The following is an 18,221-nucleotide window of genomic DNA, read 5'->3' as shown; positions in this document are numbered from 1 at the left end:
TTGTCAACTTATCATGCCGATTAGGCTGCATTCATATGAGATGGCATACGATTAACAGGAAATAAAAGTGATAAATTGACAATTTTTGATAAATTACTACCAGTGTTAATGATAGAATAAATAAGTAATAAAGTAATCATAAATATAATAGTAACTATTATTTCTCGAAATCCATTGATTTAGCAGATGCCTACCTACTATTTAGTAGTAACTTTGAAATACTCATAAAAACAATTGTTATAAATTTCATCTTTAAATCGTCAATTTTGGCATAACTTCCTATACATTTACATGTCATGGCAACAATTTCAGTTTAAATTTATATTAATTTTCCAAGTTAGTTCATAAGTATGAGATTGCACATTTCTAAGATTCTAATTTTTTTCGTAATAAAATTATTAGTTATTTTTTTATATTTAGCAATTGACAAAAAACATAATTACAAATGTTGAAAATAAATTTTATAAATATAAAGAACAATAACTATAAATGCTAAAGATCATGAACAATATCAGTAAATAAGCTATTGATAATTTAATAGTAAATGGTCGATGAGAAAAAATGTGAATTTCATGTATGACCACTCAACTAAACAATATGTTTAATTTGACAACCCAACTATTAGAATAATCAATTTAAATATCAAAATTAAAGACATTAAAATCATGATGAAGGCCAGAACTCAGACGAATGAACAGTTGGAATAGGACTAAAAACCTCACTGGAAAACTCTATAATCTTCTACCATGTTCATGCATTTCATTTCTCGACTGCTAATCTAAGAAATGCATGAACAAAATCAAACATCTCCGTATTTAAGGAAAATACCGAAAACCAAATATATGAAATCAAATCTAAAAGAAGAAGAAGAAGATACGAAGGTTCTCTTTATGTTCATCATGACTCGTTATAGTTCTTCAATTTTTTTCGAGTCGCCAAACACCTCGGAGTAACATATGGGGCAAGCCTGGAGAGATAATAAATTAACAATACAGTTAGCAGCTTCTAAAAATAAATATAGGGAAAAAATGAAAATTATCATTGGCTTACCTTGTTGATGCTAAGCCATTGGGTGCCGCATCCAGCATGATAGACATGTTTGCAAGGAAGGGTAATCTGTCTCTCACCTCTTTTATATTTCATTTAGCAAATTACACATCTAATTAAGGGGAAGAAAACCACAATAATAAGATTCACCAGTAAAAACACAGAGCCTAGAGATAAAGAGGGAGAGAAATGCATTATAAAACAAGCTGCAAATATCGGGTATATGAAGGATGTTTGAGGCATGCTTGTTATTCACACAACTGAAACTACGACCTTGTCTAATTGATTTGAAATTTAAAAAATGAATTTTGCACATGGTTGATATCCCTTTCATTTTTATCCTTGAAAGTAAATACACTCACAGATACTCTTAAAGCATTATCTCAAATGAATAAATCATTTACCGTGATCGCCCAACCATTTTCAAGCTTCTCAATGCTTCACATGACAATAACCGCAAATGTCTATAGGCTCAATTTGAGGCCTGTTTAGAAGAACCAACAAAAATGATACGACCAAAGAAAAGGCAGAGTGAGTTAGTTGATGGAAAGCTGAAACCAATGACAAATCTTAAATCTGATGAATCCACCAGATTTTGCATTTGGACATTCAAGTATAAAAGCTTACAATACATTGATGACATTGAAAAATCAAGTCAGTCGGCCGTTAAGTGATAAACATATAGCTGAAATGGACTTCTTTATCCAGCTGGATATTTCTAACATAAAACAAATTTTGATTTTTTTATCTTTTTTTTCAATAAAACCTCAAGTCAAGCCAACCCTCAAACCCAGATGCCGCTGTTTGCTGCCCTTGGTGCTACTGCACATCGTCGTTAACCAGTCTCCATTGAGTCCGACATTTACGCCAAAACAATCCTTATTCTCTCCTTATCCTGTATCTCTTGTTAGATATCCGAAAACATTTCCCCAAAAGTCACAAAATCAAGACCCACATTCTGAAACACCCACACTCCAATATCCAAATTCAGATGTCAGATCAGACTGAAACTTGGTCACAGTCTACCCACATCCAACATATTGGGAAATAAACAGAGTACGAGTAATTTTCCTATAACCAGATTAGTGAGAATGCAAAATAAAAGCGGAAAAATAATACCCGAAATTGATAACGGAGTTCAACCAATTTGCTTACGTCTCCGGACTGCTGCAAATCTTTTACTAAGAGAGAAAATTTACAGGTATTTACAAAACACTCACTACTCACAAGAAAACTCTCTATTATTGGGAGAAAGAAATGATTTGGGATTTTGGGATGATTTTGAAGCTAAATGAGATAGGGTATTTATAGTTGAAGCTTAGGGACTAAATCTTGTAAATACCCTAAAATACAATGGTTGAAGTGTAATTTACCCAAGCTAATTTTTCAACAAAAACTAGCAGCCCATGCAACCCACCTTTGAATTCCAAAACACCATCTAGAATGCTTAAATGGTTCAACAATTGCTGCATGCAATCGTCCACTTTCAACAATCTTCCACTTGAAGACTGATTTTAATCTGCTTCACACCTCGATCGATGCAGCATCATTTCTGGTCTTGTTACTCTAGCATGCCAACTGAAGTTGAACACAACTTCAGTTTGTCCGTAGTCACCGTCTTTGTCAACATGTCTGCCGAATTTTGAGCTCCACTAATCTTTTCAAGTTTCAAAATCCCATCATCCAGAAGAGACCGGATAAAATGATATCGCAATTATATGTGCTTTGTTCTGGAATGAAAAGACGGATTCTTCGCTAGATGTATAACACTTTGATGTCACAATACAAGACATTGTTTTATTGTTTATTGCCTAACTCTTCCAAGAAACTTTGGAGCCAAACCATCTCCTTGCTGGCTTCCTTAACAACAACATATTCTGCTTCAGTTGTGGATAAGCAACTATCTTCTATAGTTGAGAAACTCGACTTACTGCAGTACCTCCTAGAGTACAGACATACCCTGTAGTGCTCTTTCTGATGTCAACATTTCCGGCTAAGTCAGCATCTACATAGCCTGTCAGTATCGTATCTCTACTTTTGAAACAAAGTGCTTTGTTTGTGGTACCCCGCAGATATCTGAGGATCCATTTGACTACTTCCCAGTGTACCTTGCCCGGATTATTCATGTACCTACTAACAGCTCCCACTGCATGAGCAATATCTGATCTGGTACAAACCATGGCATACATCAGACTTCCAATTGCTGAGGCATACGACACCTTCACCATGTGTGCACGTTCTTCCTCCGTCTTTGGTGATTGTTCTTTGGAGAGTCTAAAATGAACACCTAAAGGTGTACTTACTGGTTTAGCATCTTGCATGTTGAACATGGAGAGTTCTTTGTTGATGTACTCAGCCTGTGATAACATCAAAGTCCCCGACTTTGTGTCTCTCTTAATCCTCATCCCAAGAATCTGCTTTGCAGCGCCCAGATCTTTCATTGCAAACTGCTTCGACAATTTTTGCTTCAAGTTTATAATCTCTTGCATGTCTGAGCCTGCAACGAGCATGTCATCAACATACAACAATAAAATAATGAAGCTATTGTCGAACCTCTTGATGTAGCAAGAATGATCTGCTTGGCATATGATAAAACCACTGCTACTCATGAAGCTATCGAACTTCTTGTACCACTGTCTAGGAGCTTGTTTTAAACCATACAAGCTCTTCTTCAACCTGCATACCAAGTTTTTGTTTCCTGCCACTATGAAGCCTTTTGGCTGCCTCATATAGATTTCTTCATCCAAATCACCATGAAGGAAAGCTGTCTTTACATCTAACTGCTCAAGATATAGATTTTCTGCAGCTACAATTTTCAACACCAGTCTGATTGTAGACAGTTTTACGACTGGAGAGAAAATTTCATTGTAGTCAATACCTCCTTTTTGCTGAAAACCTTTGACAACCAATCTTGCTTTATAGCGTTTGCTCCCATCATGCTCTTCTTTGATCCTGTAAATCCACTTGTTGTGGAGCGCTTTCTTTCCTGGTGGTAATTCAGCTAATTCCATGTCTGATTTGACATAAGCGAGTCCATCTCATCTTTCATGGAAGACTCCCACTTGACTGAATCCTTCACTTGCATTGCTTCATCATAGCACTCTGGTTCACCATTGTTAGTCAACAACAAGTAGTGAAAAGAAGAGAATACCGTTGGGTTGGTTTAGGAATTTGGAGGAGCGTCTTAGTTCCGATGTGCCTGGTTCTTCTTGAACTGCTTCAGGACTGATCTGAACATCATTTCCAGGAATCTCCTCAAACTCAACAAATTCCTTTGTTTCAGCTTCGGTATTGGAGCTACTTGATTCTACAGTTGACCTGTCTTTGTACATCACATTCTCATTGAAAATGACATCTCTGCTTCTGATGATCTTTCATTTTCGTAATCCCAAAACCGATAACCGAACTCATCACCACCATAACCAACAAAGACACATTTGTTGGACTTGGCATCAAGTTTACTTCTTTCAGCAGAATTTATGTGTACATAAGAAATACAACCAAACACTCTTAAGTATGAAATGTTTATTTCTTTCTTGCTCCAAACTTCCTCTGGTTTTTCGCCATCCAAAGGAACTGATGGCCCACGGTTGATCAGGTAAGCTGCAGTGTTGATAGCTTCAGCCCATAGAAATTTGGGCAAGCCGGCATGTATCCTCATGCTTTTAGCACGTTCATTCATAGTTCTGTTCATGCGCTCTGCTACGCCATTCTGCTGCGGTGTCATGGGAACTGTTGTCTCCATCTTGATCCCATTGTTTGCATAGAAATCTCTAAATCTCCTATTTCTGTACTCTCCTCCATTGTCAGACCTCAGCCGTTTGACTTTCAGATCAGTCTCATTTTCCACCATGGCCTTCCATTTTCTGAAGGTATCAAAGACTTCTGATTTCTTCTTCAGAAAATAAACCCTTACATTCCTTGTAGAATCATCGATGAATGTGACATAATATAATGAGCCTGCAAGAGATAGAACTGGAGATGTCCTCATACATCAGTATGAACCAACTCTAACTTTTCAGCCTTGGGTGTCTTACCAATCTTTGTAAAACTGACTTTCTTTTGTTTGCCAAAGATGCAATCCTTGCCTAGTCCGACATCTACATTCTTTAGATCTAGCAGCTTCCCTTTTGAAAAAAGTGTCTTCATCCCTTTCTCGCTCATATACCAAGCCTTTGGTGCCATAGGTTTGATTTTCCATCAGCATCTGCTTCAACAATGATATTCTCTAAGTTTGAGGTTACATAGAGAGTACCAGTCTTCTTACTATGGGCAATGACGAGTGATCATTTGGTAATCTTCCATTCACAGCCTGAAAAGGTTGTGTTATATCCTTCTCATCAAGCTGTCCTACAGAAATCAAATTTCTTTTGAGGCCAGAAATATGTCTCACTCCCTTCAGCGTCCAGGTGGTCTGGTTTAGCAACTTTAATCGGATGTCTCCTTTTTGACGATCTTCAAGGTTTCATCATCAGCTAGATGAACCCTCCCAAAATCACCACTGACATAGTTCTCTATGATTTCTTGGCATGGGGTGGAGTGGAAAGATGCCCCTGAATCCAAGATCCATGATTCAATCGGACTGTTGACGCTTAGAATCATGGCATCACCTATCTCTCTGTCATATTGGCAGATTCCTGTGTGCCGATATTTTTCTTCAGTGCTCGACAATCTCTTTTAAGGTAACCCTTCTTGCCGTAATTATAATAGGTAAAATCTTTCTTTCCCATTCTTGATTTTCCCCTTCTGGATTTGGATCTGCTATGATTTGAATTTCTTTATGAAGTTCTCCATCTAGACTCCGTGTGCAAGGTGAGGAGGTTGATGTTTCACCCGATTCTCTTCGTCGAATTTCTTCACTCAATACCAGATCCCGAACATCGTCGAATTTTAATTTGTTGTTTCCCGATGAGTTGTTGACTGCCGTAACAGTAGTATTCCAACTATCTGGTAGAGATGATAAGAGAATTTAAGCTCGAACTTCATCATCGAATTCAATTTCCACTGAACTCAACTGGGTTGTGATTGTGTTGAGTTCATTCAGGTGTTGAGCTACTGATGCCCCTTTCGCTATCCACAAATTGAATAATCGCCTCATCAAGTGCACTTTGTTTGAGGCCGATGGCTTCTCATACATATTGGAGAGAGGCTCCATAAGACCCGCTGTGGTTTTTTCTTTTGCTATGTTGAAAGCAACATTGTGGGATAACGTCAGATAACTCCGAGGGCTTGTCTGTCGAGAAGAGCCCAGTCTTCATTCTTCATGTCCTCTGGTTGCTTTGCTGAGAGAGGTTGATATAGATTTTCTGGTACAGAAAATCTTCAATCTGCATCTTCCAAAAGCCAAAGTCCGCACCATCGAACTTTTTAATTTTCATCTTCCCTTCATCTGCAGCCATCACTCCCACTCGAATATGACTTCTTTGGATCGTTCTGACAATTTTCGCGAACCGCCGTGTATTAGAACACCTCCGTTGACAAATTCGTATCGCCGACAAAATTTCACTATTTATGAAATTCACTATTCATATTAATAGTAATGAATAGCAACCTCGCAAAAAAATGAAAAAATTCACAACCAAAAGCTCTAATTACCAGTTGTTGGGAAATAAACAGAGTACGAGTAATTTTTCTATAACCAAATTAGTGAGAATGCGAAATAAAAGCGGAAAAATAATACCTGAAATTGATAACGGAGTTCAGCCAATTTGCTTACATCTCTGAACTGCTGTAGATCTTTTACTAAGAGAGAAAATTTACAGATGTTTATAAAACACTCACTACTCACAAGAAAACTCTCTAGTATTGGGAGAAAGAAATGATTTGTGATTTTGGGATGATTTTGAAGCTAAATGAGCTAGGGTATTTATAGTTGAAGCTTAGGGACTAAATCTTGTAAATACCCTAAAATGCAATGGTTGAAGTGTAATTTACCCAAGCTAATTTTTCAACAAAAACCAGCAGCCCACGCAACCCACCTTTGAATTCCAAAACACCATCTAGAATGCTTCAATGGTTCAACAATTGTTGCATGTAATCGTCCACTTTCAACACAAGACACCTTTCGGATTCAAGGAAACTATCTCCGAACATAAGCTTGGCCAAACTTCATGGTGAATATTCCTTTTATTTTGTTTATTGTGTGCTTGGGGTGTGCGCGTGGGTGTTGTGAAATGTAAGTGCAATTGTGGTAGGGCTAGATTGGGGTTGGATTGTGTTCGTTGTTGTGACGATGACTGTGAGAGGTAGACCGTGGTGATGGTCTCAGCAATTGGATGGAAAGATGAAAGTGCCCTCAGCAATGGTATTGACGGTGGAGGTTTTAAGTGTTTCCAAATGATGGTGGTGCTATGATGAAGGTGGTTTTAGCCAGACATTGCAGCTATATTAAAAAAAGTCCACGTCGGCGAGCAGTTTATCACTTAATGGCTGAGTGACTTGATTTTTCAATGTCATTTACGTAAGTGAGCAGATTGTAAGCCTTCATACTTGTGTGACCAAATTCAAATCTCCGTAATAGTTGGCGACCACAGGGTAGTTTACCCTAAATATAGGCCTGTAAATGAACTAAACGCACACGAACGGAGGTATATTCATGTTCGTTCATTTAATAAATAAACGAACATAAACGAACACGAACATAAACGAACAAATTTTTTTTGTTCATGTTCATTCATTAAGGAATATAGGTTGTTCATGTTCGTTCATTTCATAAATAAACGAACATAAACAAACACGAACATAAACGAACACGAACATAAATGAAAAAGAACATAAACGAACATAAACGTTGGAGACCCTACCTTCTATTTTTCTTTCATGAAAAATAGTCGACAATGCAAATCAACCAAATCTACAGTGATAAATAGAGTAAGAGCTGATTAGCAGTGATGAAATGTTTGAAGATATAAGATATTTCAATCGATCTTTTAAAGATATTAAATGATTCACACAAGAACTATGAAAACAAAAGTTCATTGTCAAAGTGTATTTTCTACTTATTAATGGGTTCTTCCTGGAAAACCCATTACTTCCGCTATTACACTCTTTTTCAGAAATTACATAGAAACCTTTGTTTTATTTTTTGGCAAATTCTATATATTTTTCTTTTTACTGATGCTCATATACTTCCGATTGTTACCTTTATCTTCCCATCTATTTCTAGAAAGAAGTATGATGTTTTCTTGAGTTTTAGATGTGAAGATACCTACAATAACTTTACATATCAACTATTAAGCCAAATAAAACAGAGAAAGAGATGAAAACAGACCTGTAAAACTTCAGATTGCACTATAATATAACTTGTTTTGAAGCTTTCACTGAAGAGTGGACCGATCGTCTCCACTCTCCAGTGAACACTAGGGTTTGGGAAAAAGGGGGAAATAATATAGGTGCGAGGTGCCTCACGAGTTAACATATTGGATTTAATCTCCAAATAAAATTGGGTTAATTATGGAGTTGGTCATCAGAATATCAGATTAATTAATATTTTTAAGATACTTACAAATTGGTCACCAAAATTGATTTAAGAATATTGAGTTAAACATAAATGAACGAACATAACCGAACGAACATAACCGAACGTTCACAAACGTAAATGAACGAACGATACCTATGTTCATGTTTGTTCATTTAATTAAACGAACACAAATTCTTGTTCATGTTCGTTCATTTAATAAAGAAACGCACATAAACGAACTTCCTGCCGTACGGTTCATGAACATTCGCTGAACGTTCAGTTCATTTACAGGCCTACCTAAATATAAACAACGCCTTGCAAGCGGGAAAGATTATACATAAGGAACCACAGTTTAGCAACAAAAAAAACCCACAGATTCACTAGGTTTGTGTATTTTAGTTTAATTTCTTTTAAAGAGCATAACCATCAGTTGATAAAAGCAAATCAAGTTTAATGGATATGAAGCAAGAAAGCACATGCAGTACCTCTCATTATTTGATTTCTTCCTCGAGAAAAAACTGCACCTGTATTTTGAAACTGGGAGCAAAGAAATAAGTTATTGGGAGAGAGCTCGACTTTGAGTTCCAACAGTCTCCCCTAATTCAAGCAATTCCTGAAGTGATAATTATATAATGGAATGACATTAAAAAAAATAAAGTAAACCAAAAAAAAAGTTTACAAATACACAACTCATATTTTCTAGAAATATGTACGACTAAATAAAAGTTTAGTCAACATAATTTTCCATGCTCATTAAACTCAATGAAATCTCCTAGCAAAGGATAGCATTGCTAATAGATAACTTCATAGATCTTAAAAACAAGGTTTCAATCTTCAAATGCAACTCACAAACATTGGGCCAATAAATTCATTGCATCTTCCAATTTTTCTCGTATTCAGAGTTGTACCAAATTAAAAATATGATTCAATTGAAAGGCAAAAGAGAAATAGTAAAAAAAGAATCCAACAATTAACCAAGAAAAAGAATTAGGAAAGTTTTGCTGTAACCTCATAAGTCATGTTGTCAGGATCAACACTACCTTACCAAATGACCTCATTAGCATCAAAAGCCTCTATAACCCTATAAGTACTTATTCTTGGGAAAGCATTTAAATTACTCAACATGTATAAAGCATAAAACCTTAGAAGACTCAATTCATCCATATTAGATGTTGTTGCAAATAATCAACTAACAATTATGGATATGAAAATCCATAGTGTGTGTGAGCAAGGATGGAACCAAAAGGTAGAAAAAGAGCCATCCCCCCCTCCTTTCTTTTAAAAGTCCATACATATATTGTATACTTAGCCTTGAGTCCAAGCAAAACACTTGTGTAAACCTATTTTCCAGCCACTTCAGACCTTATGGCCTTGTGAGAGAAAGACTGTACACATATATTCAACAATGAACGAGAGTTGTACACATATATTCAACAAAGAACGATAGTTGTACACATATATTCAACAAAGAACGAGAGAGAGAGAGAGAGGAGAGAGAGAGAGAGGAGGAGAGAGAGAGAGAGAGAGAGAGAGAGAGGGAGAGGGAGAGGGAGAGAGAGAGAGAGGGAGAGAGAGAGGGAGAGAGAGAGAGAGAGGAGAGAGAGAGAGAGAGGGAGAGGGAGGGAGGGAGGGAGGGAGAGAGAGAGAGAGAGAGAAAGGATGGAGGGAGAGAGAGAGGAAGGGAGGGAGGGAGAGAGGGGGGGGGAGGGAGGAGGGAGGGAGAGAGAGAGAGAGAGAGAAAGAGAGATAGAGAGAGAGAGAAGAGAGAGGGAGAGAGAGAAGAGAGAGCTGGTAATCATAAGCATTATGCGGTCTTCGTGGGCCTATAAAGAAAGTGATAGAAAGACACAAATGAGGAATATTTTCAAAAAATGTAGTTAAATACTGTTACAAGAATAGGGAGCCACCAACCAAATGACAACAAGAAATTGTGATTGATTTACACTATTAGAGAAAATTAATATTGATGAAGCCCCACCACACCAACTTCTTCTTTAACAAATCATAACAAATAACAAATCAGGATCAATCAATGTTTTAAACAACTCTGCACCTAAGACTAAAAAACATACACTGGACAGCATATTTGTTAGTAGTTGGTGTTTATGTTGATCTGACAACTCAGTTAGCTAAGCTAGCATACAAGTGTCACAGCAGGAGAAGAAGACACGAGGAACCGAAGAGGAATTGGGAATTGAAGAGCAAGGGTTAAGGATTGAAAGAGCAAAATTAGGAATTGTATCAGCAGGGATGTGAAAAGCACGGGAAAGATTAAGACTCTCATCAGCTGACCCAGAAGCTATTGGATCAACCCAAACTCGGGAGCCCAATACACCTGCAAAAGAGATATAGAGTTAGTTAGCAAGGACATCCACCTGGCACTCCATAGATTCTCAGTACCATTGTAAACAAATAAACCGAATACCTTGTAGAGAAACACTATGCAAATATTGAATGAAATTCAATTCTCTCGTATCTCTCTTCTTTTATTCTTTTTCTTTTTTTTTCTCTTTTCTCATAAATATAACAATTGGTATCTAGATCCTTCATTCTTGGTAATTATTGTCTGGTATGCCAAATAAAAATCAAAATATGCCAGAAACTCCTTACTTTGTTGTAATACAAAAACAGTTGGAGGATTTAACAACCTTCGTGAAACAATCCCAGAAGAAACTAACCCTCCAAAATGGTGGGAATCGGGAAAGACATATTACCTCATTGGAATCCAGAATGGCAATAAATCAGGGTTATGTGAAGGAGTTTTTGAAGATTTTGACGGGCAGAAATGGAGATCAGGACCTCTCTGCTAGCGAATAGGTACAAACTTCTAATACTTCAAAAACTGAGGGAAGAAACATGTTATGGTCATGATGATTAATGACAAGAACCAACATTCTTATAAGCCTAATGAACCTGGGATTTTAAAAGCTAAACCGGATGATTTTCCAGCCAATAAGAACAATTTTAAGCCTGATAATCAAATGGTTCCTTTAATACTTCGGGTTCTATGTGGCATCGACCTAAGATTAAATTATCTTCCTTTGACGGGGTCAATCTACGGGGGTGGATAAAAAATACCTTTAAGTATTTTTCCATCTGTAGTATTCCTGAAGATCAACAGGTAGAAGTAGCCACTATGTATTTAACGGGAAAGGCAGTGATCTGGTTTGATGGATACATCTTGCAGAAACACCATGTGACGTGGAATGAGTTTGAGGCATATATTTGTCACAGGTTCATTGATTGATCCTTTTCTGATATAGTGGAGGAATTTACAAAACTGGTCCAGAAAGGCTCTATGGAAGATTACCAGGATCGATTTGAAGAGTTACAACCTCACATGCTATTACAAAATCCTACCTTAGGTGAGGAATTCTTTGTATCTCTTTTTATCACTGGGCTCAACGAAGACATTAAACACATGGTTAAGGCTCTAGACCTTAAAACACTTCCTGAAGTATACATGCAAGCTAAGTTGTATGAATTATCTGTTGAGTTTGAGAATAGAATAATGCAGAAACCTTTTAAAAACCCACCTTACCCAAACTCAATACCTTCTTTAAACCAACCCCACTGACATTACCTCACAATAGCACATTAATACCACCTTCAAAACAGAATCTCATTGACTATAGAAGGAAGAATTGTAACCCCCTCAGACTGATGCGGGTAACCTTATCCGATCTGGAGTGTCACATTAGGGCCACCGGAGCAACCCACTGTAAAAATCTCAGAAAATTTAAAACCATTGTCAAAACATGTAAACTCATAAAATGATTTATTAATACAAAATAAAATTTATCAGTATTCAGAAATAAAACAGATTTTCAAACTCATATATATATAACAAAATACAATTACATACCCCATAATCACATGTACCATACTCTGCAACCAATGCAGAAGAACTTCTTTACTGATGTCAATAGATGTACTGGTACGAATCTTTTAACCTGAAAATATGAGTAACAGAATGAGATTTGGAAAGCTCAATAATACAGAACTACCAGATGATGCTGAAGAATGTGCAGATACAGATAAACATATATTTCCTTATCGGTTCAGACATCTACATATCTTTATGTTGAGCGGAAATGTAACACCCCAACTCGTACCCGACCCGGATACGAGTCAGAGATATTACATTTACTTTTAAAACACAACTCTTAACAAATAATAGCAAAATACTTGAACTTATATTAAGAAAATACGATAATATATATATGGTAATATAAGTTTGCCAAAATATTCAGAGCATACACAACTTAACCCTTTAATTACATGCCAACTTCCAATTACATAACAAAATGACCTACTGATTAAGTTGCTTCTGATCTGATGGTTGCAAGAGTAATATTGTCCAGCTGCTTAACCTTGCTCGTCTACTTTCTCGGATCCTACGTGTGAAACACTCACACGCTAAGTCATCGACTTAGTGAGGCAATATAATAATAACAATGAAATATAATGGAAATGTCAACATGGGATGAAGTATTAAGATAATATATATATATTCAATGCAATAACCATAATCATGTTTCATACATGTATACTTATCAAATTAACATTCATGAGTTCAATTTATTAAGTTTACTAGCCCATGATACCATACTGAGAACCTAAGGTATGTGAGTACTATGAGGTTGTGCACTATGTTGTCACCACAGCTCATATAAATGCACCGAAGTGCCGCGTAGAATTACACCGTAGTGCCATATAATAATGTCCATAAGGACCACATATAATTTCTTAAGAATCATATACATACTAGGGATCAGTATGTCTCACAAGACTTCACACATGTTCCAAAGAATATATACATATCCCGAAGGACCACGTAGAATTTTGTCCCGAAGGACCGCGTAGACCCTCTACCCTTGGCATGCCAACTATACCTATAGTTCTCATCTACATAACATGGGCTTTTATATTTCACGTAGTTATATCGCGTAGACATGTAAATTCTTACCTTTTCACATAGCTCATATAACTTTTCATGCATATTCATATCACGTAATGCATTTTGTATAAATTCATGTCATGTCTCATAATACAGAATATGATCATGTATCAAAATATAAAATCTAGACTTATCACAAGTCTAGAATTGAGTATAGTTCTATAATCATGCTATGCATATGCTCTCACCTAGATCTCCTTGTTTTTCCCTCGATCGTTCTTACTTCCCAAACATTCCAAAACTGATTTAAGCTCGGTATCTACACAAATATACAATTTAAGGCAATCTATCAAAATGTAACCTTAAAATTTGATACTAAAAGCTTAAACGACTTTAAGAAATCAACATTTCCATTTTCCTTTAGGGGGTATCGATACCCTAATGAGGGAATCGATACCCTCATGACATTCTGGAATTCTGCTCATTTGAGAGGGTATCGGTACCCCTTTGAATGGGTATCGATTCCCCTAGCCCATAAATCATTTTTTTTGAACTCGAAAATCCCTTCATATTCAGCTCCATACCTCATACTTCACTTCCATTAATATTCCTAACTTTCATACACATAATTAAACTCGTTTCTACTCCATAATTACTTCCTTAAACTCCAAATCCTATCTTTTACATGATATTCAAGAATCATACTAAAATACCAACATGTTCTAACTTTAATTCTATTACCTTATACTTCTTAATTAGCTTGATAACAAGTCAAATCCAACTTCTAATTCTTATTATAACCTCTAATCCAATATTTAATTCAATGGCTTCTAACATTTAATCTCCCTTAACTTACAATTCTTTGAGTTTCTACACCTCTTTTTCCTTCTATAATCTTTCTTAAGGCTTCTATAATTAAAACCACGCTTGAAGTTGAAGGATTAATCAAGAGAAATTAAACTCACCTTAGCTTGGGCTCTTCACGTTGAAGAAGAAAATGAAGAAGAAATAAGAATCAAGAGTTATCTGGAAACTCTTGTTTCTTTCACTTGGGTATTATAATACCCATTATCTATTATTTAATTATTACCTTTGCTCAATGACTCTTTTACCCTTTTAATTCTCATTCACTTAATAATTTATCCTACCCAACATCTTTAATTAATTCTTTCGCTTTTTCGATTAATTTAATTTGATCACTGATATTTTAAAATCTTACACTTTAATCACTAACCCGGTATTGAGGATGTTACAGGAAATCCTACTGATATTCCTACTGACATTTCAGGTAGTAGCAGACAGTGAGCTTTAAGTTTAGAGAAATATTTCGGATGACTGAGTTCAGGAGATCATAATATGTTATCTAGTGTGTTCCCGTAAAACCAGTGAAAAGATACAGATCTTTTTAAAATATATTTTTAAAAAATATTTTTAAAAACATAACACTACCTCCATCCTTTCACAATCTGTTTATGTAGGTTCCCCAGAACCATACACCCAACCCACATAACCTGTAAGGCCCTGAGCACAAAACCGAGGAACCTGCAGAAATACTTCCTCCAATAATACCCCCAAATAAAACATTTTCCGTCAGTAAATGGAGATATCAGAAATCAAAATAGAATTCAAATCAGATATCATAACATAATCCATATCAGAAATCAGAACAGAATTCAGATCAGAAATCAGAACAGAATTCAAATCGGAAATCAGATAAAACATTCATATAATTAGAGAATACACTAGTGTTTATAAATATTATTCAGAGATACTGGATAATATTATCGGGCAGAGAAACACAGATCTTCAGTATGCCGATAGAATGTCAGAAGTTAGAATCACTATTGGAAGAGTTCATTAACTGACGGAATCATCAGTTATTCAAAAATGTGTTTTATCAGGATCATATCTTACTCGGATATTTTTCGGAAGCTCTACGTAATTAGAAGGGTATTCAGAATTCTTTACATCTGAGTTACTTGTGTTTTCAAATATGACCAGAGTGATTTGCTGATAGGGAAGAATAAAGATTCATGACCTTTACAATCTATGTCGATTGATCGGATTATCGAATAACTCTAGATGAATAGTTCCCAAAACTAATGCTTGTCGACTGGTCAATTCATTGTCATTCCAGGGTATTTACTCTTTAATATCACAAATTCTTGTCCATAGATCATCTTCAGAATCATCGTTGAATAGATCTTCCAATGGTCTTTATTTTATTTCCAAACTTCCACGATATCATGAAATGCTGACGTGCTTGATTTATTGTTCATGACCCATAAAAATAGTACATCATGTAAGTTCATTAGCATTCCCATACTCATCCAAATCATTTATTTAATCCTCAATCATTGAGGTTACTTAGTTCATTTAGCAGTCAAGTCTATCCCGATTACTTTAGAATTTTTCCAGAGTAATTCATACGTTTTCTGAATTTTGATACATATTGTACTTCCATTCAGATTAATTTGGTCTTCGTGGTTAATTTGTCTAACGAATATCCCCTTCTTAGTATAGAATGCGCTCTAAAGTTTAGCTAAGCTAAGTACTTTCAGAATTATCATCGATCCAAACTTGAGGAGACAAACAAGCATTCAAGTGGTACATATTCCATTCAGGTACTGATATGGCACCCGCGTTAGTCGACCAGTTTAAGCTATGCTCGATAACTTTTAAGAGCAATACAACATCCATGATTATTTGGATTTCTCAATTAATCCAAGATATTTACTTATTTTAGGTTATAAGGGCATTTTGGTCATTTTAGTGTTTAATGTTTTTCCATTCAATTCAAAGCTTGAGGATATCCATTTATTTATGGGCTTGAGTCATTTCCATTCTAGGGGTATTTTGGTCATTATACAGATCCAAGGTATTTCAATCTTTTCCTTTCGTCTAATCTTATTATTTAATTCAAACTTATCATCTATTCCAGTCCTTGCAAACAATTCTGATAAAAGAGCACCCTCGATAAATTATTCTTCAGGTCTCACTCAGAGTTAACTCAGAATATGTATACCTCTCAAAGGTATTTTCGTAATTTTGTAACCAGATAATTTTGGTATTAAAACTCTTAACAAGAATAAATATAATTTGGAGATCCTAAGGTAAATTTCTTTCCCGGATAATCTCTGAACTTGAAATTATTCCTTATCAAACTTCTAATATCTTGTACAAGCCATCTTGGGTTTAGAAATCGGTTATCCAGATTTACTAAGAAAAACTAGTATTTTCTATGTACGTCAATAGTTTCATCATATCAATATGTCTTTACAAAGTTCTTATCCAACTTCCAAGGTCAATTCTTATCTTTTTACAATATAAGGGTATTTTCGTAATTTTACATAATCGAAGTATTCTCATAATTTATCATCAAAGTACCTTTAATGAGATAAATTATAATTTACAAATCCACGGTTGAATCCTTTATAACTTAATCCCAGAACTTGTAATTTAATTACAACTGTCCTTCAATTTCTTATATTAGTCATCTGAGCCATATTCAGTTACCTACTTTTTACCGCATTCGTATCAAGTGTAGGAATTAATTAACTATCCAAATAAAACCAAAATTTTCATTCATGCATTTACCAATACCAGCATATTCCATAAAGCATGAAAAGGTAGTAATGTATTATCTCGATTTTCGTGCCATATCGATCGACCGTTTAAATTCCATTCGAACACCCTCGATCTTGAAATCAACTTCCAATAATTCCTCGAATACATATCAACATAAATTTCATTAAAAATAGAGCTTAATTGCGAAAAACGGATCGAATCGAGTGATAAATCAGTGAAAAATAGCTTATCGGGTTCGAATTTGACGAAACAGAATTCAGAATCAGACTCAGGATGTCAACAAAATCCAAAATATGACTCTCAAGTTTAATCTCACCAACTTGATTTCTAGCTTCCAATCGTTTTCTCACAAACACGGACCATCCATCGTACAAATATGATTCCAAATAATTTTCTATACGATGGATCGGAGGGACTATTAAATCCACTTTAGATTTCAAAGTTTCCATAACCGAAAAACGTGGTGCCAATTCTTGTGACCTAAATGTCCATCCAATGTACATAAAGATGCAGAATTGAGCCCATTCCCGAACCAATGACCAAAGCCAATAATTATCTGAGGAGTCATCAATGTTAATGTATATCATAGTTTTGTCCACTGCAACTATATGCATAACACCCTGAAATTTTTTTAACATTCTATACTTCATATAAACAACATCACGCATTAATTGGACCTCTTCATCCTCAATATAGGTCAATTGCTCCCGCAACACTAATAGATTTTGTGATATATGGTGAAAAATTACATAAAAAGAAATCATGTAATTAAACAGTAACAGAACCTTAAAATAAGGTACAAAAGCTCGATAGACAACAAGAGTCAAGTAAAATACACATTCGAGTGTAGTAGTAGTTTTACGCTCCGTTATGGAAAGGCGTTCGCAGGTGATGCAGTAGCCATAAGAGATGAGCAAAAAGGAAACAAATGAAACTATCTGAAAGAGTACTCCAGTTATATACACTCTGAATGTCATCCACAGGGAGCATAGCTCAAGATAAAAGCATGAATACTAGAAAAGGAAAGATAGAGTGAGTTGCAAGGCTTTAATCAATGGTATAGATGCAAGAGTCCATTGTAAATTATTTATCTAGATTTGGAAAATGGTTTTTTTTAACTTGATTTTCATCACTCATAGATTTGCTTGGATTCATCTATTCCTTTATTAATATGTTGGTTTCTTTCTCCTTTTTCCTCTTCTATGTTCCCCTATTACCCTTAGATAA

At 35.5% G+C, this 18,221-nt stretch overlaps 1 long non-coding RNA gene and 1 pseudogene across 1 annotated transcript; both read right to left on the bottom strand.

The window, feature by feature from the left end:
- Positions 1 to 881: 881 nt before the first annotated feature.
- On the bottom strand, positions 882 to 9,892 carry LOC120194705. Its single transcript, XR_005522998.1, has 5 exons — positions 9,630 to 9,892; positions 9,515 to 9,559; positions 8,992 to 9,119; positions 1,051 to 1,159; positions 882 to 967 (listed from the first exon to the last, which is right to left on the bottom strand). It is a non-coding gene; the product is annotated as an uncharacterized LOC120194705 (long non-coding RNA).
- Positions 9,893 to 10,635: 743 nt separating this feature from the next.
- On the bottom strand, positions 10,636 to 18,085 carry LOC120194696 (annotated as a pseudogene).
- Between the last annotated feature and the right edge of the window lie 136 nt (positions 18,086 to 18,221).

This window comes from Hibiscus syriacus, unplaced genomic scaffold, assembly GCF_006381635.1.
Source record: "Hibiscus syriacus cultivar Baekdansim isolate YM2019G1 unplaced genomic scaffold, ASM638163v2 tig00004502_pilon, whole genome shotgun sequence".
NCBI lineage: Eukaryota > Viridiplantae > Streptophyta > Magnoliopsida > Malvales > Malvaceae > Hibiscus > Hibiscus syriacus.
This window is presented reverse-complemented; position numbering and strand designations above follow the sequence as displayed.